Here is a 19,717-nt window from a genome sequence, read left to right as displayed (position 1 = left end):
CTAGCTGGATACTCGTGCTTCGCTACTTATGACCATTTTTCACACTTATGACCATTGTAGCATCCCCATGGTCTTGATAGACTCTCATTTTCATCATCACCAACAGTATATCTGGAGAAATGAAGGCTGCTGCTGAGACCCCACCATGATACTCCCTATCCTGTGGTAGACCTGCCCCTGTACTTTGAATGTTGGCATAAAATTTCCTTCCTTCACTTCTCTAGCTCCAAGAGATGTCATTTTGAAGAATCCATTGTACTTCCAGGCAGCAGAAATACAGTCTTTTCCCTTTAACTGGTGTTACAGTAGAAGGAACAGATTTGTTTGAACTGAGGAGGTCAGTATAAGAAGTGAGTTGGGGCTGGGACACTATGCAGGAAAAAATCAGTTCACAATCCATTGGCTCAGTGGTGGTCAGTGATTGAAACACATAAGGGAATATCTCCCTGCCGCCTTGAGTCCGGAAGCAGTTCCATAGGTGGAAAGTATAGACATTTGGGGGGGACTTTTAATACTGTAAGGAGCCCCAGGCCGCTCCTGAGTGAAGGAGTGGAATGTTTGCCAGTTTGAACTGAGGTAACGGAATGTGAGGCAAGTAGCAGTTGGAATTTTTCAGGTGGGGAGGAGGAGTAGAATGTCTAACTTCTTAGCATCAGAGTGTGTTAATATACTGTATATGAATATACTGTATATGAAATACTAATGATGTGATGGCCATTTTGAAAAATCCTTCATTAGCAAGCACCTAGAAGCCAAGAACGTACGTGCCAAATTTCAAGTTTGTAGGCTTTACCGTTCTGGAGATTTTGTGATAAGTGAGGGATTTTGCTTTTATATATCTATAGATTTCTTCTAATAGCATGTTAAAATGAATGTGTTATTCTTCCTTTGGGAAGTTTGTATTCTGTGCATTCAATGCTATTTTGAGAAGGCAGAACAGTCTGTTATACAGACTCTATCCACAATAGCCCTGATTCTACCACTCATATGAGCTCCCAGACTACACAACTTTCCTGCGCTCAACTCCTGACATCATACAACCGTGATGGCGAACCTATGGCTCATGTGTCACTGGTGGCACGTGGAGCCATTTCTGTGGGCACGCGAACCATCACCCTAGGTCAGCTCCACTGTGCATGCATGTGCTCCTCCCACCGGCCAGCTGATTTTTGGGCCCCTGGGGGAGATGCACGCGCATGCCCATGCCACCCTGCCCCTCCCAGGAGTCTCCATGTGGCCCATTTTGGATGCCAGGTAAGTACAGAGCTCGCATGGAAGCTCTGGGAGGATGAAAAACCATGGTGGTTTTTAATGGCAACCATTAAGATGTGTGTGTTACCTAAATGGCTATTTCTATTTCAAACAGCCCCGGTAAGGTTGAACAAAGAGTTTTTTACAAATTTGGATAGGAGTATATCCAAGTTTATCTGGCAGGGAAAGAAGCCACAGATTGGATTTAAAATGTTACAAGAACCTAAAAACAGAGGAGGACTTGGACTCCCAAATTGGGAGCTTTATTACCAAGCAGCGAACTTGATTTGGGTGAAAGAATGGATGATCCTACAAAAGAGACAACTTTTGACATTTGAGGGAGCCGGTCTTCAACATGGCTGGCACTATTTTTTATGGCCAGGAGCGTCTGGCCGCCCCAGACACTTTGACGATCACTATTTACGTAGGACTCTTGGGTACACTTGGGAAAAGATTAGAAGAAGAGTATATTTAAAAGTCCCATCTTGGATTTTGGCGCAGGAAGCTCAGATCTACCCGACATTGTATAAAGGGGGGAAAACTTTGACTTATGAAGTCTTTTTGGATGCTCAGGGTAATCCGAAGTCACGAGAATTATTAACTCTCCAAGGATATATGATAGACTGGTGGTCTTATTCCCAAGTGCACTCCAGGTATAAAAAAGATTTATATAGTGAAGGAATTTACCGTAAAAGACAAGAATTGGATAAGATCTTATTAGAAGGAGGGAAAGGGGTACTATCTAAATGTTACGCATATTTATTGTCTCTGCAGATAGGACAGGATGTAGTGAAGGATTGTATGATAGCGTGGGGGCAAAATTTTGGATATCCCCTTGACTTCCAGCAATGAGAACAGATTTGGTTGAAAAATATGAAATTAACCATGGCCTCCTCGTATAAAGAAAACATATATAAAATGGTCTACCATTGGCATCTCCCCCCTGCGAGACTAGCTAAAATGTTTCCCGGGACATCTTCCTGCTGTTGGAAATGCGGTTACAGTAATGGAACTTACTTTCATCAATGGTGGACCTGCCCGCAGGCGGTTAAATATTGGAAAAAAATACGGCAGTGGATTTTGGAAATTACACAGATCAATTTGGAATTGAGGCCCGAGACTTTCCTGTTGGGGGCAAAACCTTTGAATGTTAAATCAGGTGTATGGTTCTTGTTGATTCATATTATTACTGCAGCAAGATTAGCGTTTGCGCAGGAGTGGAAAAATCAATATTTACTGATGGATTTGAAAATAATATATAAAATTAATGAGTGTGCGGAATCAGATAGATTAACTAGATTGATCAATGGTAAAAAAGATTCAGAATTTTATAACAGTTGGAAATTATGGTACGATTGGGTCCAGAAAAGGTGGGATAGAATAGATATATGATGGCAAGTATGTATGTATAAAGGAATGACTTTATATTTATGGACAATTTACTCACATTACACTATGGTGGCAGAATTGTATATTTCATTTGTGTATTGATGTATAGAATATATTAATAAAATAAAAATTAAAAAAAAAGGGAGGACGAAAAACAGGCTTCCCGGAAGTACCGGTGTTTTGTGTTTTTGCCCTCCTGGAGGCTCCAAGAAAGCCTCCAGGAAAGCCTCCAGAGCCTGGGGAGGGGGAAAAACGGGCCTCCTGGAAGTACCAGAAGTCTGGAAATGGGCTGTTTCTAGTCTCCAGAGGGCCTCCGGAGGCTGGAGGGGGTGTTTTTTCCCTCCTGGAGGCTCCAGGAAAGCCTGGAAGTACCAGAAGTCTGGAAACTCTGGCTGTTTCTAGTCTCCAGAGGGCCTCCGGAGGCTGGAGGGGATGTTTTTTCCCTCCTGGAGGCTCCAGGAAAGCCTCCAGAGCCCAGGGAGGAGAAAAAACTGGCCTACCAGAAGTACGGAAACAGGTTGTTTCCGGCCTCTGGAGGCTTCAGGGAGGCCTGCTAGACCAAAATGGGGTGCAGGTGGGGTCACGCATGCATGCATGGGGTGAGGGTGGGGGAATGCAGGGGGTCTCACACACCTGCGCAGGGGGCGGGGCAGCGCAGGGGATTGCACAGGGGGGCAGGGCGTGTGTGTGGGGCATTGCATTATGGGTGTGGGCACACGTATGCGTGCTATGACATGCACACATGCACTTTTGGCACCCAAGGGAAAAAAGGTTAGCCATCACTGTCATACAATATACTGAAGATTCAAAAAGAAGACTTATAGAGGATTCATTGAATGTGTCATACTCTATGGTTCCTCCTTCAATCTCCTGAACTCAGATTCCTGTGAGATAGCCTCTTGGTTAGTATTTTGCAGTACAGGTAGTCCTCGACTTACAAACACAATTGAGACCAAAATTTCTGTTGCTAAGTGTGACAGGCATTAAGTGTAGTTTTGCCCCATTTTACAACTTTTCTTTGCCACAATTGTTAAATGAATCACTGCAGTATTTAAGTTAGTTACATTGTTGTTAAGTGAATCTGGCTTCCTTATAGACTTTGCTTGTCAGAAGGTTGCAAACCATTGCATGTCATACAAACCATCACATGACCTTGGGACTCTACAACCATCATAAATATGAGTTACCGTATTTTTCGGTGTATAAGATGCACCGGAGTATAAGACGTACCTACCTTTTTTGGTGAGGAAAAGAAGAAAAAGAAATCTCCCTCTGCTTCTGAGCAATTTTGCCTCATTGCAGCAAACAGCAAACAGCCTGCTTTACTTTCATTTTCGTTTTCAGCATAGCTTGATTAGCACAAGGAAAAAAAAATCTGCTCCAGCAATTTACATCTTTGCAGCAAGCAGCAGAGGCCCATTACATTGCATTATGAGAGAGCAAATCCAATCAACTTGTGCTAATTAAGCTGTGCTGAAGCTGAAAGGAGCTGTTTCTTCTTGCTGTTTGGTTGCAAGGAGGTAACTGCTGCGAGTCAGAGGCCAAAGGGTGAGGGCCAGTGGGTGGGCGGGGCTACATGCCATGTATAAGACACACCTAAATTTTCACCCCCTTTTAGGGGGGGGAAAGGTGCATTTTATACTCCGAAAAATACGGTAGTTGCCAAGCACCTGAATTTTGATCACATGACCATGGGGATACTCAATGATTGTTAATGTGAAAAAGCATTCTTAAGTTACTTTTTTCAGTGCCATTATAACTTTGAATGGTCACTAAGCAAACTGTTGTAAGTCTAGAATTGCCTGTATTAGAGTCAGTCTTGGGAACTTTTTGAGATTCCATGATCTGATAGGGAAAACCTGCTTCCTCTAGTTTTTGAATTATTTAATATATTTAATTATTTTATGGTTATCTGAAGTGAACCTTGGTATTCTAACTCCATATAACTATTACTTTTTGTTGAGGTGGGGGAGTTGGAAGATGGATGAAGGCAAAGTCAAGTCTTTTTAATAATAAACATTTAACAAAATGGAGTCAGAAACTTCAGGAGAGCCAAGAAATCCACAATGATACATTAAAAAAAAAAGACATCAAGACCCTTTGTTAAGGAGTGGGAGCGGGGGACTCTGAACCTGCTCAGTAGATATGGAGTACTGAATATCAAGTAAGAAAACCACTTTTTTTCAAAAGCACCAAATTGCTCTATCAAAGGAGCTCTCTTTTGAATTATTTGAGACTGAGACAGGAACTAAGCAGCCAATCAAACTTCTCATTCTGGGATAACACTTTAGTAGCATTGAAATGGATCCAGCAAAGTTTTTGACAACACATATCTTCTTTTATTGATTCAGTGCCAGGAAAATTAAATATTAAGATAAATGGAGGCCCTCTTCTTAAGCCCAGTTGGTTTTTCCACTACAGAATAATTTAACTCCTCTTTCTTCTAAGCATAAGGACTTTTTGTAGTGATTTACATTCAGGTAAATGCATCACTTTCAAGGGATATTCCAATCTGTAAGATATAACAGTTTCTTAAATCAAGTGTCCTAACTATAAACTTAGCAGTTCTACTTGCGATATATAGGTTAGAAGGAAGTAGGACAATTCGCAATTCAGATACAAGTGGATCATTCTTTCAAGTAGGGATGGATGTTAAATGTCTAAGATTAGGAAAGAAATATAATTGACTATCAAACAAAACATGAGCAACATCTTTGATGACTGGGGCACTATATATACATGTCCCCACATAATATGGCAGATACGGAAGTGCCCATATTTGGCCAGTTTTGTTTTCCAATTTTGGAATACAGGAGATAAAGGTACACCTTGAATAGCTTATCCTCAAGCTGTAACCAATTATCCTATTTTCCCTAGAAACATCACTTTGAATAATGCAAATTTGAAAATGTGAACATTTCATGGGATTCATTAACCATCTAATCAAGACCTACCAGTAATACGGAAAATTTCTTCATCCTAAATACAATTCAGTAATGGATAAAATTATTTTGGATGGAGTTGTGCTTTCCTAAAAATGTTTATATGAAAGATGGACAGCCTCATTAAGCAACAGCAAATACCTTTTAAATATTTAGCTAAATTACTATTTTATTTATTAAATAAAAGGCTAAGTTTTATAAAATTTTCTGAGAACATTTGTATTTACTAGAGAAAATTTGTAAAGAAAAAAACTATGTTTGCACCAGCCAAATTTCCTATTTGATTTTATTTTAGTCACCATCTACATTATAGGCTTATTTTGGATTTTAGGAAGCATTGGTTTGTATTGATAAACTATTGGAGAGATTAACTCCTTTAGATGAGCTTAGTAAAATGAAGGTGGTCATTTCTATGTAAATTAAGAAGAAATGGTGTATTGTATGTGTACAACAAAATAAATAGACATGAAGGATTTTATGCACACAAGGAAATATATGAAAAACTGAATAAAAGGTCCTAAAATGAATGTCACCCAAAGCTCACTCCAGATAGCTTTCAACTACTATTTAATTAAGAGTCACAAAAGTGAGATGTGCAGCTATACAAGTTGAACGAATGAATGAATGAATGAATGAATGAATGAAATTACAAACCATTGTTACATTAATATACATATGCAAATCAATAATATTCTGTATATTTTATTATCTACCTTGATAGGACAAGATTTTAATTTTTTTTCACATAAAAAATGAAAAAAAATTAGTTATCTTTATAATGCCTCACATCCTATGAAAATTTAGTACTCATCTTGTATTTTATATAACTATTCATGTAAATTGTTAAAAGTTTTTTTCTGTTTAATGTAAAGCATCATATTTTTATTTATTTATTTATTTTATTGGTTCGATTTATATGCCGCCCTTTTCTGGAGACTCAGGGCGGCTTACAATGTGTTAAGCAATAGCCTTCATACTTTTGTATATACCTGCTTAGGAGGGCTTCCCCCCCCCCTGCAAGTGGCGTTCTTTTTTATACAAAGTCAGCTTATTGCTCCCACAAACCGGGTCCTCATTTTACCTACCTTAGAAAGGATGGAAGGCTGAGTCAACCTTGAGCCTGGTGAGATTTGAACTTGCAGTAATTGCAAGCAGCTGGTGTTACTTAACAGCACTTAACAGTGCTTTAGTCTGCTGTGCCACCAAGGCTCTTTTGCTCGTTGATGCCCTTATTCCCCCAATAACAGGTTTAAAAATGGAAATATCTTCAATGTCATTTCCTTTTTCTGCAGTTTATACATAGTTTTGAAAAGTGTATTTTCTTTCCTAGTGGATTTTTATATATATATTATTTTAATCAGAAAAAAACATGCTATCAGCTTTTGGCCCATTGTGAATTCTGAAGGAATGTAATTCACACTTACTTCCAGCAGGATTTATGACAGAATTCCCTTACATTTTCAATATCCAACACAGACATGTTTCTGACCAGAAACCACAGTTAATTAGTTCCAGAAAAATCACTGTTACACCTCATTCCAAGAGCAAGAAGCAAAATCAACTGATTTCAGAAAGTTATCTTTAATGTTAGCCTAGGATAAATATGGAATTTTGGAAATTTTTGGAATTTTGTACTCATTTATAGCAAGATGATTAATGAAGAATCTTTCCAAACAGAGTAACATTTCTTAGGGCTGAAGCAACTCTTCTGAGAGCTGCCTGCTGGAGCCAGCACGGTCTCACAAAGACACCAATAAAAGACATTATCATTTAAATATCTCCCTTCATTCCCCTCCCTTTTTCCATCATTCCTCCTCCAGAAATGTTTTCAATTATTATGGTTTTGGCTGACGAAGGCAAGATCAACCTGACTTTCAGAAAGTCTCCTCTGATTTCTATACAGACATTATCTCAAGGCTACAAGGGGAGGGGTGTCATTTCTCCTCTTGACTATGTCAAGGTGAATGGCTCAAAACGCCTCCAATAACTCTACCCTATTCTCAGGTGAGACAGATTGTGCAGCTTCTGTTTGGCTCCAAAGACGTTCCTGGGCCAGTCACTAGGCCAAGGATGACAAATTACCTCACTGCCAATATCGGAGCTGGGACATTTCTCTCCACAGCCTCCACCAGATGGGCCTAATTAAACTATTAGCCAATGAGTGAGGTCTGATGGCTCCATTAGGAATCCTCCTGTGCTTAAACAAACAGCTCAAAATAAATAGTTTCCTTCCAATTAAAGGACAGCTTATGTGCTTTTCTGCACATTCGATCAGCAGACCACACTTCGATAGCTTTCTTGCTTTCCTCTCTTTTATCCTAAAGCACCCAAGATCAGGGGCTTTCAAGAAAAAGGGATTACGGCGCTTGATTTGATTGGCAATCTTGCTCTCAGAAACAAGATTAACTGCTAATTCCAAAACTGAAATCAAAGTTATGATCTTGGCACTATAAATTAAATAATGCCATTCTAAAGGTAGAATGAGCAACCTAATGCCAACCTGAAGAGATTTGGGCTAGAAACTTAAAACATTTGCATTCCAAGCATATTATTTTGAATTACAGACCCTTGATTTGTTTATATTGTCCAGATGTTCAAGAATACACCTTAAGGTAAGTATCATTGCTGCTCCTAGACTCTATAAGTGAACCTGACTCTTCTTATTCTATTTAATCTATTTTTTTTTCTCTTCCTGGAAAGACAACAACAGTAGCCAAGCATGAGAAAAAGTTCATTCAATATCATTTTTCCCCCCACTGGTTCTATACAACTGAATTCACTCAAGTGGTGGTTAACAAACACTGTGGAGAGTATGACATGTCAAATTAGCAGCTTTGCAAATCTCCTGTTAATTGTCAACCTAATTAAAAAATTGCTAATTATAATGTTTATAACTTCAAATAACTGCTCAGCTATAAAGTACTGGCTGTCAGGTGTAAACAGGGGGGACTGAATGGGGGAAGGGTGAGGGGGAAAAATCAATCGACATCTGTTAATTTATCAGAGGCAGTAGATTAAATTGAAAAATGGATTGCCTAATGCACTGTAAATCTGCATCCCAATAAACAGACCAATTCATTTCAATGCCTGATTAATAAAACGGGGATGACCATCTTCAGCAACACCCCATGGTTTTCCTTTCCAATCAGATTTAAGCCAGTGAAGGGCTACAGTTTGATTATTTGCTAAACTAGAAGCAAATGCCAAAAACCCTTTAAAGAGAAAGGAAGGAAGAGATTGGATTGTCCATCCCAGATGGAATACATATTAACAGTACATTCTTAGCACCATTTTTAGAAGAAGACCAGAATTTTAGCATTATTAGAAAATGAGGCATAGGTAGTCCTCAACTTAATACACAATTGGGACCAGAATTTCTGTTGATAACAAAGGCGGCTGTTAAGTGAGTCACTCTCCATTTTACAACCTTTTTGTCAGGTTGTTAAGCAAACCACTGCAGTTCTTGACAGTAGGGATGCTGTAATGATTATAAGTGTGAAGACTGGTTATGTCACTTTTTTCAGTACTGATGTAATTTTTCTATAGTGGCTAAATAAATGGTTCCAAGTCAAAGACTACTTATAGTTCATGAGCCACAGTGGCACAGTGGTTAGAATGCAGTACTGCATGCTATTTCTGCTGACTGCTGGCTGCCTGCAATTTGGCAGTTCGAATCTCACCAGGATCAAGGTTGACTCAGCCTTCCATCCTTCCAAGATCAGTAAAATGAGGACCCATATTATTGGGGGCAATAGGCTGACTCTGTAAACCACTTAGAGACGGCTAAGAGGTATGTGAAGAGGTATGTAAGTCTAAGTGCTATTGCTATTGCTCTAGTCAAGCTCAAAGTGAATTTTGTTTTATAATTCTTTAAAAAGCTGAACTGGTGGAGGGGAGGCCATAATGGTCAGATCTTCTATTTGGAACAGAATTTTAATTCCAAGATTTCTTGTAGGGAGCTTAAAAGTACCAAGATAAGATCAGAATTCATGTGTCAGATTTTGACTGAAGATTCACTCTCACCAGAAAAGGTCACCAAGTATATTTTAACCTGAGCACAGAGTTTGCAGCTGAAGTTTTCAATTTTCAATCACAGAGCAAAAAGAAAATTTGCTTTTTTTTTTGGAGATAATACTCATCAGCTTGAAAGCAGATTCTTCATAACAGGAAACTTCTGATCAAGTAATTCCAGTAGTACTGTTTTCTGTTTAGATCACATATAAGCTGTTAACCTTTTCAAGGGTCCTGAATACTAGAGAAATTTACACAAGATAGCCCAATTCAAGATTCCAACCATGAATGACTTCTAGATAAAGTAGAGTTGCTGCTGCGAAGATACAGCACAATTTAACCGCTCTTTCTATAAATGAACTGATCAGAAAAACATCTCCAATGAGAAATAAGACATTGTCTTAAAAATCACAGAGGGACACGTTTCACATTACTGAACGTGGTGCTAAGGGAGCTGGTAGTGTCATCTCATGCTGCTTTGGTGGTATTCTGATCCAGAAACCACCAGGTTCATTGTTGCACACCACTTTCCAATTAAGATGTCAATGGGCTGGCAAGGAACCTCACCATTGTCATTTCTTTCTAGTATAGGGAGCAGTCATCACTGGAATAGAGAGAGAAGATGCACAAATTGTTTCCCAGGATCTAGAGATAAGACTCTATCTGAGGTTATCTATCTATCTATCTATCTATCTATCTATCTATCTATCTATCTATCTATCTATCTATCATCTATCTTTAATATAATTGTGAGTATATGTGTGTATACACAATTATATTACAGATGATAGATAGATAGATAGATAGATAGATAGATAGATAGATAGATAGATAGATATAGGCAGAGTTAAAAATGGATAGATGGTAGATAGATATATAGACAGAGATAGATAAATCTAATATTTTCATTAGATATTTTTACATGAATAGAATATAAATAAAAATATATAAAAGAAAAACTAAGAAAAAGAAGGATAAAAAGAAGGTGCAAGAAGCAAACTGAAAAAGAAGATAATGAAAGAAATGACTTCTGATCTTCTTTATAGAAACTATATTATGTCTCTTCAAGGATATTTCCATATTCAACCCTTTTTAATCAGCAAATCCAAAAATCACCATTTAATTTTTTCCCCATCTTCAGGAAAAAGTCGATAAAAGGTTTCCAGTTTTTTCTAATAAAAGTATTTATATTTTTATCCCTGACCAAACAGGTCAATTTTGCCATTTCTACAAATTCCACCATCTTCACTACCATCTTCTCCATTGTGGATGTTTCAGTATTTCTTCATCTTTGTGCATAGAGCAGTCTTGCTATTTTATTTTTTTTTGCTAAATTTTTCTTATGATCAAAAACCAAAATATAAAATGCAATACTATAGAGTCTAAACAATGGGAGAAACAGCCAGGAAAGCAATAGAATTGCACATCTTCTGGGCAAAAAAAATAAATTAGTTCAACAGCCACTGCCAGTGTTAAAACCAAAGTCTTCTCACAGCAATCACGATTTGTCCAGGATAGTTTTGTAGTCTGCTAACAAAAATATAGCATTCTCCCCATCAGATCAGCAAGAGGTTATTAAGGGTACCATTAATTCAAAGCAACACTGGCTAATAGAAAGGAGAATGCAGAAGTACGTGCAAACTATCTCAATCACTCTGTCTGTACAAGGACACAAAAGGTGTGTAAATCTCTCTTCCAGGACCATCAGTGGCAAGATATTGTGTCTGGCTAGTGACAATATTTGTCTGTGTGGAATGGAAAGTTACTATTAAAATAATTGGGTAAAGAGAAAGATCTACTCCAAAGATTATCTTGATCCAGATCAAGAATATGCTGCTTATATTCTAGGATGACCGTCTCAGGGCTTCTTATCCAAAATTGGATGGAAAAGCCCAACCTTTATTCCAGAAGGAGGGAGAGAGAGAGAGAGAGAGAGAGAGAGAGAGAGAGAGAGAGAGAGAGAGAGAGAAAGAAACCATCCAGGATTAATTTGGTGAACTATTCCAGAGGTTAAAATGAGCCAGTATTTTGTTTTTAAAAAATCACTCAGCAAATACAACTACAACAGGTAAGGAAGCTCACAAGACTCTAGGGGCTCCTAGTAAACATTTATGGAAGAAAATTTATGAAGCAAATTTCACTGAGGGTCACCTCAGGATTGTGTTTGACATCGGGGGGCTGAGGTGGGTATGGCCAGCTCAACATCACTCGTGTCGGGGGCTCCTGTGGTGGCCTGAGCACTCTGCCAGTGAAAATGGGCTCCTGAGCTCCATTTTGGACTGCAGCAGCCTCCTACAACTCTTTACCAGCAAAAACAGACCTTGGGACTGCTTTGTGAGCTCCATTTTCTGTTGCAACAGCCTCCTGCAACCCTTTGCCAGTGAAAACAGAGCTTGGAAGGGCCACGTGCAACTCTCCCAAGCTCTGTTTTTGCTGGCAAAGGTACCGCAGGCCAGTTCTAAATACCCACAGGCCAGATCCGGCCCCCAGGCCTTGAGTTTGACACCCCTGAGTATAACATGGTTGATAAGTGAATCTTACTCCCCCTTCTTACTTTGCTTGTCAGAAAGTCATAAAAGGTGATCACATGAGCTCAGGACATTGCAATCATCGTAAATATGAGCCACTTGCCAAGCATCTGAACTTTAATCATGGAGATGCTGCAATGGTCATAAGTGTAAAAAAAAAAAAACAATCATAAGTCACTTTTTGCAATGTTAGTATATCTTTGCATGATCACTAAACAAAAAGGTTGTAAGTCAAGGAATACCTGTATGTGATTGCAGAATTTCATTACTCTACTAGGTAACACCTTCAGTACATACAACCAAACACAGAGTGCACCAAGGATTTCATCTCTTTTTTTTCACTCATTGGGTAAGAACTAAGCCTCACAAACTTTATTCAATAGGATCTCTAGAAGCATCCAGGGAAGCATCAGGCTGATAGTGAGGAACATGGCACACAGTTCATAGGAACTCAAACTGTGTTGCTTCCAATGGTTTATTTTGCTTATAAGCACCCAACAGAGCTCCATAAAGGAAAGAATTCAACCCTTTTGCCCTGAATAACTTAACTGCAACAAGGATTAAATTGGTGCCGCTGTGGCCAGTAAATCAAATTATGGCATTGGAAACCCTCTGTACTTAAATAGTGCTTTCTTCCAAGCAGTGAAAATGTGGAAAAAATGCCTAGTATTTAAGGTCCTAGACTGGTTCACAGAGGAGGTCATTTATTCTCCAATTATGAAGGCAGCTGGCACCCTTCATAGTGAATAGGACATTTCTGCTTTGGAATAATTCTAACTGGGGAATTCTGTAGTCCACACAGCTTAAAGTTGCTGAGGTTGAGGAACATTGGTTTATGGAACATTATCTGTCAAGTCCAGGTGATCAGGACTCCAGGCAGTTTAAATGAATACAGGTTTACTGTAAGCTAATGTCCTCTACAAGAATTGGAACTGCTAATGGTCAACACAAATTAATGGCAGATAAGAGTTAATGGAATTCAAGGTGCACAGGACTTAGATTTCTTGTGGGAAGGAAGGGACTGGAGACTGATGACATATTTTGCCCCTCCCTCGTACTTCCTCTGCTCATCTGTTACATCAACAGAGGATGAAACTCTTTTTTGGGCAGAACATTAACAACAGGGTTGTTTTAGAAAAGGGAAAGAGAAGGGAAACAATTAGGCATTTTTGTTCAAGTCCCGCTGAGAGAGAGACCTCCAGAAGTTACACCTAACCAACATGATGTAATTTTCACCCAGCACCCAAAGTAAAGATTAACGCATAATTGTACCTCTCAGTCTAGCCCACAGATTTTCTATAAATATTGAATCAAAGGCTGCCTTTGTATTGATGAAGGCATCAAGACTGCAACATTGTGTATTGTGTTTCTGTAATATTTTATGTATAAACTATATAATGTATTTTTATCTTTTTAATACTACAAGCTGCACAGAATTACCCTGTGGTAAGATGGACAGCCAATAAATCTAATAAATAAACAAATAAACAAACATTGGCAGCTAGAATATTTTGATATATTTGATGCATGCTGGACAATATACTGATCGAAGACTGAAAGAACAACTGTGTTGTGTCAGTATAGATTTATTTCTTTGGAGTTCCCCCCCCCCTCTTCTGCATTAACTTTATTGTTGGAATGGACTATCACTGTTGTTTCCCAGCACAATCTTTCTAACTCTCTAAAGACTCCTTAGCAGCCTATACTTTCCAGTTTGAAAAAAAAATTCCCATGAGAAGAGTTTCCTTATTATGTTTATCCTGGGACAGAACCAAAGGGAACCAGGGAGATGTTTGGACAATGAAACACCATGCTGGCTGGGGAATTCTGGGAGTTGAAGTACATGCATCTAAAAGTTACCAAAGCTGAAAAACACTGATCTAAATTGTCTCCTCCTGTTCTTTTCCTTAAAGCAAAAGGAAAGAATGATGTTTCCACGAGGGTGCATTTCACCAGAAGGAAAGTAAAAGGTGGATAGCAAAAGAGATAACAGATGTTCCCACAGATATTCTTTCTCCACAGGAGACCAGAATATGATTCCTAATTTGTTGGTACTGCCATTCATGCAGATTTTTTAAAAATAAGAACAAGTAAACAGCCAACACAAAGGAACACAAAGGGGAGACAGAAATTTGTTTCTTGTTTTTAATACCTCCCCGTTGTTGTGATTGATTAGGAATGCTCTGTGTCCAGAGAATTGGCTATTTACTGTACTTTTTGGAGTATACACTTTCCGCCCCAAAAAAGTGGATGGAAATTTTTGTACATCTTATACAGCAAATGTTGTTGAAGCCCTGCCCACCTGCTGGCCTCCACCCTTTGGCCTCTGCCTCCCAACAGTTTACTTCCTTGCAGCAAAAAGCATGGTCAGCTCCAGCACAGCCTGATTTAACAGCTGATTGGTGGTTGGATCGGCCTCCAGGAATACCACCTATCACAGTTCCAGGCTGTGGGGATCACCACCGCCCATCGGCACCATTACCACCCATCGCCGCTGTCACGTATCGTTGCCTCCTCATGCCCCATTTTTTGCCTCCGCAGGTCCCATTTTGGCCTATTCCAGGCAGTGGGGATAGATGGCAGCAGAGATCCCTGCCTGCTGAAACAGGCCGAAAATGGGATGTGCAAAGGCCAAAAATGGGGCATGCGGAGGCTGAAAACGGAATGGGCAGAAGCCAAAAATGGGGCGCGTGGAGGTGCTGATGGGTGGTGGCGATTCCCGCAGCCTGGAACAGCTGATAGGAGGTATTGTAACTTCAAATGATCATTAAATGAATGGCTATAGATTGAGGACTATCTGTATATAGATATAGTGGAATTTTAACTTTAAAGTGAAGAAAAAGAACAACCATTTGCAACTGCCAGCTGAACAATAAAGTCCCAAAACTTGTGATTTCAGGAGTCCTTTAGTAATGCAGTTTATCTTAAGTATCTTTTTTTTGCTAAGCTTTGTTTGTTTGTTTGTTTATTAGTGTATTTATTAAACAAATGTGTATGGTAAATTTATTATGATTAGGTGATCAGTTGGTTCATCATTGAGTCTGTAATACCAGAAAAATCTGGTCATTTCTTCCTCCAGCTAAATTGCTTGCTGCTCAACTTAACATGAAGATATGCGCTAACTTTTTAAAGAAGAAAAATCAATGTATTATATGAACACCTTGAAAGCAAGGATGGCCCGTATGGATAGGAAGGTATGAAGAGACATAATAAACAGTATAATTGGTATAAACTAAATTTAGCTAGATTTCCTTCCCTTTTATTAACTTACACCTTTGCTTATTATTTCCTTTTCTATACTTTGCATAATGTTGCTCGCGCTGAAAGGAAATAGGGTGATTGGTATAATGTGTACGTACTTCATTTATGATTGCTTTCCTTGGCCTTTCAACCAAGTTCCAAACAGCCTAACATCTAATTGTGCCTGCATATTTAGGAACATGAATAATTCCTGCAGAAGCTTTTACAAATGCACAAAACAGTCAGACTGATGCTTAGAAAAAGAATGTCAGAAAATCCCAGAAGAGAAGAGTTGTTCATTTTAAAGGAATATATAACTTGGCTTCAATCCAAGTGTCCCACAGAGTATATCTTAAGCAACCAGGTGCTCACAAATCAAGCCACTTAGAAAAACAAAAACATTTTAATTCTGCCATTAAAAAGTGTCAAGAAAAGATATCCCTCATTTAGAAGCAGGCAACTATAAGCAGAACAATTTTCACAGGGCTAAAAATGAAACAAGCCTTGTTTCCGTAGCTATATAATTACAGTGATATTTATTAATTGGAACCGCTAAGAACATCATCACCATTTTCTCCCCTGAACTTAAAATGGATTTGCTGTAAACATATTCAACAAGCAGGAAGTTATTTTCTGTATGAGACAGACTTAATTGCTCTCTTCACCAGTAATAGGTTTTTCGAGTTTTAAACTCTTGTAGTTGTTTTTGATATCTCCCCTGGTATCATTAATGATAGCAAGCAATATCCAGGCTAACCCAACTTTTTAACTTCTACTTACTACTTATATTCTGCTAGTTTCATCATCTCCTTCCACATATGAATCTGTTTTTCTTTATTAGAGGTAACCCAAGATTAAGTATACATCTTAATATTTGCATATATATATATATGTATATGTGTGTGTGTGTGTGTGTGTGTGTATACACCCTGTTTTCCTGAAAATAAGATCCAAGCTGAAAATAAGCCCTGGCATGACTTTTCAGGATACTCGTAATATAAGCCCTACCCCCAAAATAAGCCCCAGTTAAGATTGTCAGCCAGATGGACACATTTAGTACCGTATTTCCCTGAAAATAAATCATAACCAGAAAATAATCCCTAATGCGTCTTTTGGAGTAAAAATTAATATAAGACCCGGTCTTATTTTCAGGAAAACATGGGTATATATGTATATATGTATATGTATATGCAAATTTTGATCAAGTGACCCTGGGATTGCTATGATGATCGTAAGTGCAGAGACCATTCATAAATCACCTTTTCTAGGGCTGTTGTAATTTTGAATATTTGCTAAATGAATGGTTGTGAGAACTATCTCTATATAGTTATACATATATATCTGGTAGACTGATGCGGTGATGGTCACTTTCTTATAACTATAAATAAATGCACTGAGAAGCTCCATGGGAATCTTTCTCTTTCCCTAAACATCAGATTTTCATTGCTTTGTGGTCCTATCCTTGACTGTGGTTCCATGCTTTGAAAAGCTTTCTGAGAGCTCCTAGGCACTTACAGGGGCTACAAAGTAAGAAATAGTGCTATTCCTGCTTCCCCTTACCTTTCTCCACTGACAAATTGGCTATGGAAGGTGCAAGTGGAAAGCAATATTTTTGGGAATTGCTTTGCAACGGCATCAATTTATTATTTTCTTCAAGGGATTATGATATGATTATACAATATTCAGATGACTATAGCTAATCTCATTTAACAACCAGTTGTCCCAAAGGTGCTGTTCAAAAGGCAACTGGACTTTCCCGGGTTTTTTCTATGAAAATATTTCACTTCTCATCCAAGAAGCTTCTTCAGTTCTAGACAGGATGACTTGGATGATTGAGGACCTCCATAGACATTTAATAACCAGTTGCACAGTGACTGTTCAAAGTTATGACAGACTTCCCCAGAGCTACTCAGAACCCACTGTTGAAGTTCGAATGGTTGCATCTTTCTGTGCTCACATTTTTGGAGCTTAGCAACCAAATTGTATTTATGACTATTTGCAGCATCTTATGGGGATCACATGGCCACAATTTTTGGCATTTTTTTTTCTGGTTTCTTGTATTTACTGCTGGTTTCCAGCAAAAAAAAAAAAAAAAGTTCACTAGGGAAAACAAGTTTGCTTAATGACTAACGCAATTGCTTAACAATGGTTTAATGACCTCAAAAATGTTTGTAAAATTGGGCATGGTCACATTAACAATTGCCATGACTTATGACTGTAATTCCAGGCTCAATTACAGTCGTAAGTCGAGGACTGTCCATATGTAGCATTGGATAGTTATCATTGTCTGAAAGGGAATACAAGAGGCAGTTGGATTTGGTCTTATTTACTTAATTACAGGGCCTTTTTTTTTTTTAAAGTAAAAATAAAAATGAAATAACTTCAAAAAAATACCGTGAACTGCATTCCCATCATTGCCTCCTCGAATCTCTTTTTTGAGATTCATTTAGTTCCTGTAAAAAAAGGTTAAAAGAAAAGTGCCTTTCACGGGGAGTGAACAGTTTATGGTGTTATATGTAATGGGGAAGCAGGGTTTGTTTTAAATGTAAAATATGAATTTCCCCTACGGTCTTCCAACTGTTCTACATTTAATTTTGATAATGTTCCAATGCTATTTATTCTCAGATTATTCACGATAATGGCACAAAATCTTAATAGACATATTGTTAAAAACGTAATGGTGGGTGTTGCCTTCAGACCAAATTGCACATAATTATATAGTCACAGCAACTGAAGAAATTGGAGCAGGGTGAATCTAGGCCAGAAACATGACTGTTACATTGCAATTGACTTTTGATTTGTTTAAGGCATTTAACAGAGAGAAACAATAAAAGGCATCATTGAAAACCTTCTATTGTTACATTTTGATTGCCCTGTTCATTCTATGTTCTGTGCATGTCATTTTTGTTGGTGTCCACTCATAATACTTTCCATCCCCTTTCATAATTAATCTATTTTTTAAAAAAAGGTATACATGAAATTTTGTTCTGGGTTGCATAAACACAAAGGAGCAGCACATTGTAATATATGTGTTCAGCCATAATCAGGTTGCTTTGTTTCACAAGGGGGACTTCCGCATAAGCGCTTGGACACTACATACTCAATTTGGTTCCTGAATTAAGGCGCTTTCAGGGCTTGTAAACCAAATTTAAACATAAACAAAATGGGCTGAATAGGTATAAGATCTTACCAAGGTTAACATTAACCAGATTTAGAATGGTCTCCAAATGTTGCTATTTAACTCATTAACTTACTTGATTAAATTGTACTGGGCAATCTGGACACTGTTAACCTTTACACAAATCAATTATTCTTTACTATGCCAAGAAAAAGAGAAAGCCTGATTAAGACTATACTCCAATTGTTAATGACAGAGAAATCATATCTCAGGTGAAAACCACGGGTTCTTCAAAGAAAAGATCCTGGCATTTCTAGCTCTAAAGACCAGGTACCAAATAATGGAAAAGGGGTTTGATTGAGACATTACAGGTAGTCCTCAATGTATGATTGTAATTGATCCCGGAATGATACTTATAAACTATGGCAGTCGTTAAGCAGATCACCATGCAATCATGCTTAAATATATGACTTTTATTTGTAGTAGCTGCTAAGTGAACCCGTTTGCTCCAATGGGCATTTTTTTTGCCAGACACTAGAAGGAAATGCTGGAAACTGGCAAAAAAGTGCCAAAAGTCATGAATGGCTCAAAAATATGAGCCATAGCCAAGTGTCCAAAATCACATGTGTGTGTGTTTGTGTGTGTGACTATTAAACTTCAAAAATGGTTTGTAAGTAATTCCACTGAAACTTTGAATGATTGCTAGGCAGCTAGGCCATTATGGGATTAGAGAATTATCAAGCTGAAAACTTCAAATAGTTAGAACAGAGCAGAATAACAAAGTTGGAAGGGGCCTTGTAGTCCAACCCCCTGATCAAGCAGTAAACCCTACACTATTTCAGACAAGTGGTAATCAAATCTCTTCTTAGAAACCTTCAATGTTGGAGCACGCACAACATCTGGAAGCAAATTATTCCTTTGATTAATTGTTCTAACTATTGGGAAATTTCTCCTTAGTTCTAGGTTGCTTCTCCTTGATTAATGTCTATGGAGATTGTCAGTCATTGTTGTCCCAAAGATGCCTTTTCACTTTCTGGTTTTTCTTTGAAGAAGTGAAATGTCATCCAGAGCTGAAGAAGCTTCTTGGATGAGAAGCAAAACATTTTCAAAGAAAAACCAGAAAGTCCAGTTGCCTCTTGAAAAAGTACCTTTGGGTTCTCCTTGATTAGGAGATTTCTGTCCTGTGTCCCTTCACTGTTGAACACAGGCACAGACTGTTAACAATTAGTCTGTGTTGT

The 19,717-nt window shown here is 38.3% G+C and overlaps 1 protein-coding gene and 1 long non-coding RNA gene across 5 annotated transcripts in view; one reads left to right on the top strand and one right to left on the bottom strand.

The window, feature by feature from the left end:
• Window positions 1-19,717, bottom strand: part of ADARB2 (adenosine deaminase RNA specific B2 (inactive)) — a 475,071-nt gene that overhangs the window by 401,197 nt on the left and 54,157 nt on the right. The gene's annotated exons all lie outside the window — the stretch shown is intronic.
• The window catches only part of LOC117655058 (uncharacterized), a 62,726-nt gene continuing 44,202 nt past the window's right edge, over window positions 1,194-19,717 (top strand). The window contains exon 1 of the long non-coding RNA XR_015734122.1: window positions 1,194-1,254. This is a non-coding gene — a long non-coding RNA (uncharacterized LOC117655058). The remainder of the gene's footprint in view (window positions 1,255-19,717) is intronic.

Source organism: Pantherophis guttatus, chromosome 4 (genome assembly GCF_059756535.1).
Source record: "Pantherophis guttatus breed Tessera chromosome 4, ASM5975653v1, whole genome shotgun sequence".
Taxonomy (NCBI): domain Eukaryota; kingdom Metazoa; phylum Chordata; class Lepidosauria; order Squamata; family Colubridae; genus Pantherophis; species Pantherophis guttatus.
The sequence above is the reverse complement of the archived record's forward strand: the minus strand, read 5'-3'. Positions and strand labels throughout refer to the sequence as shown.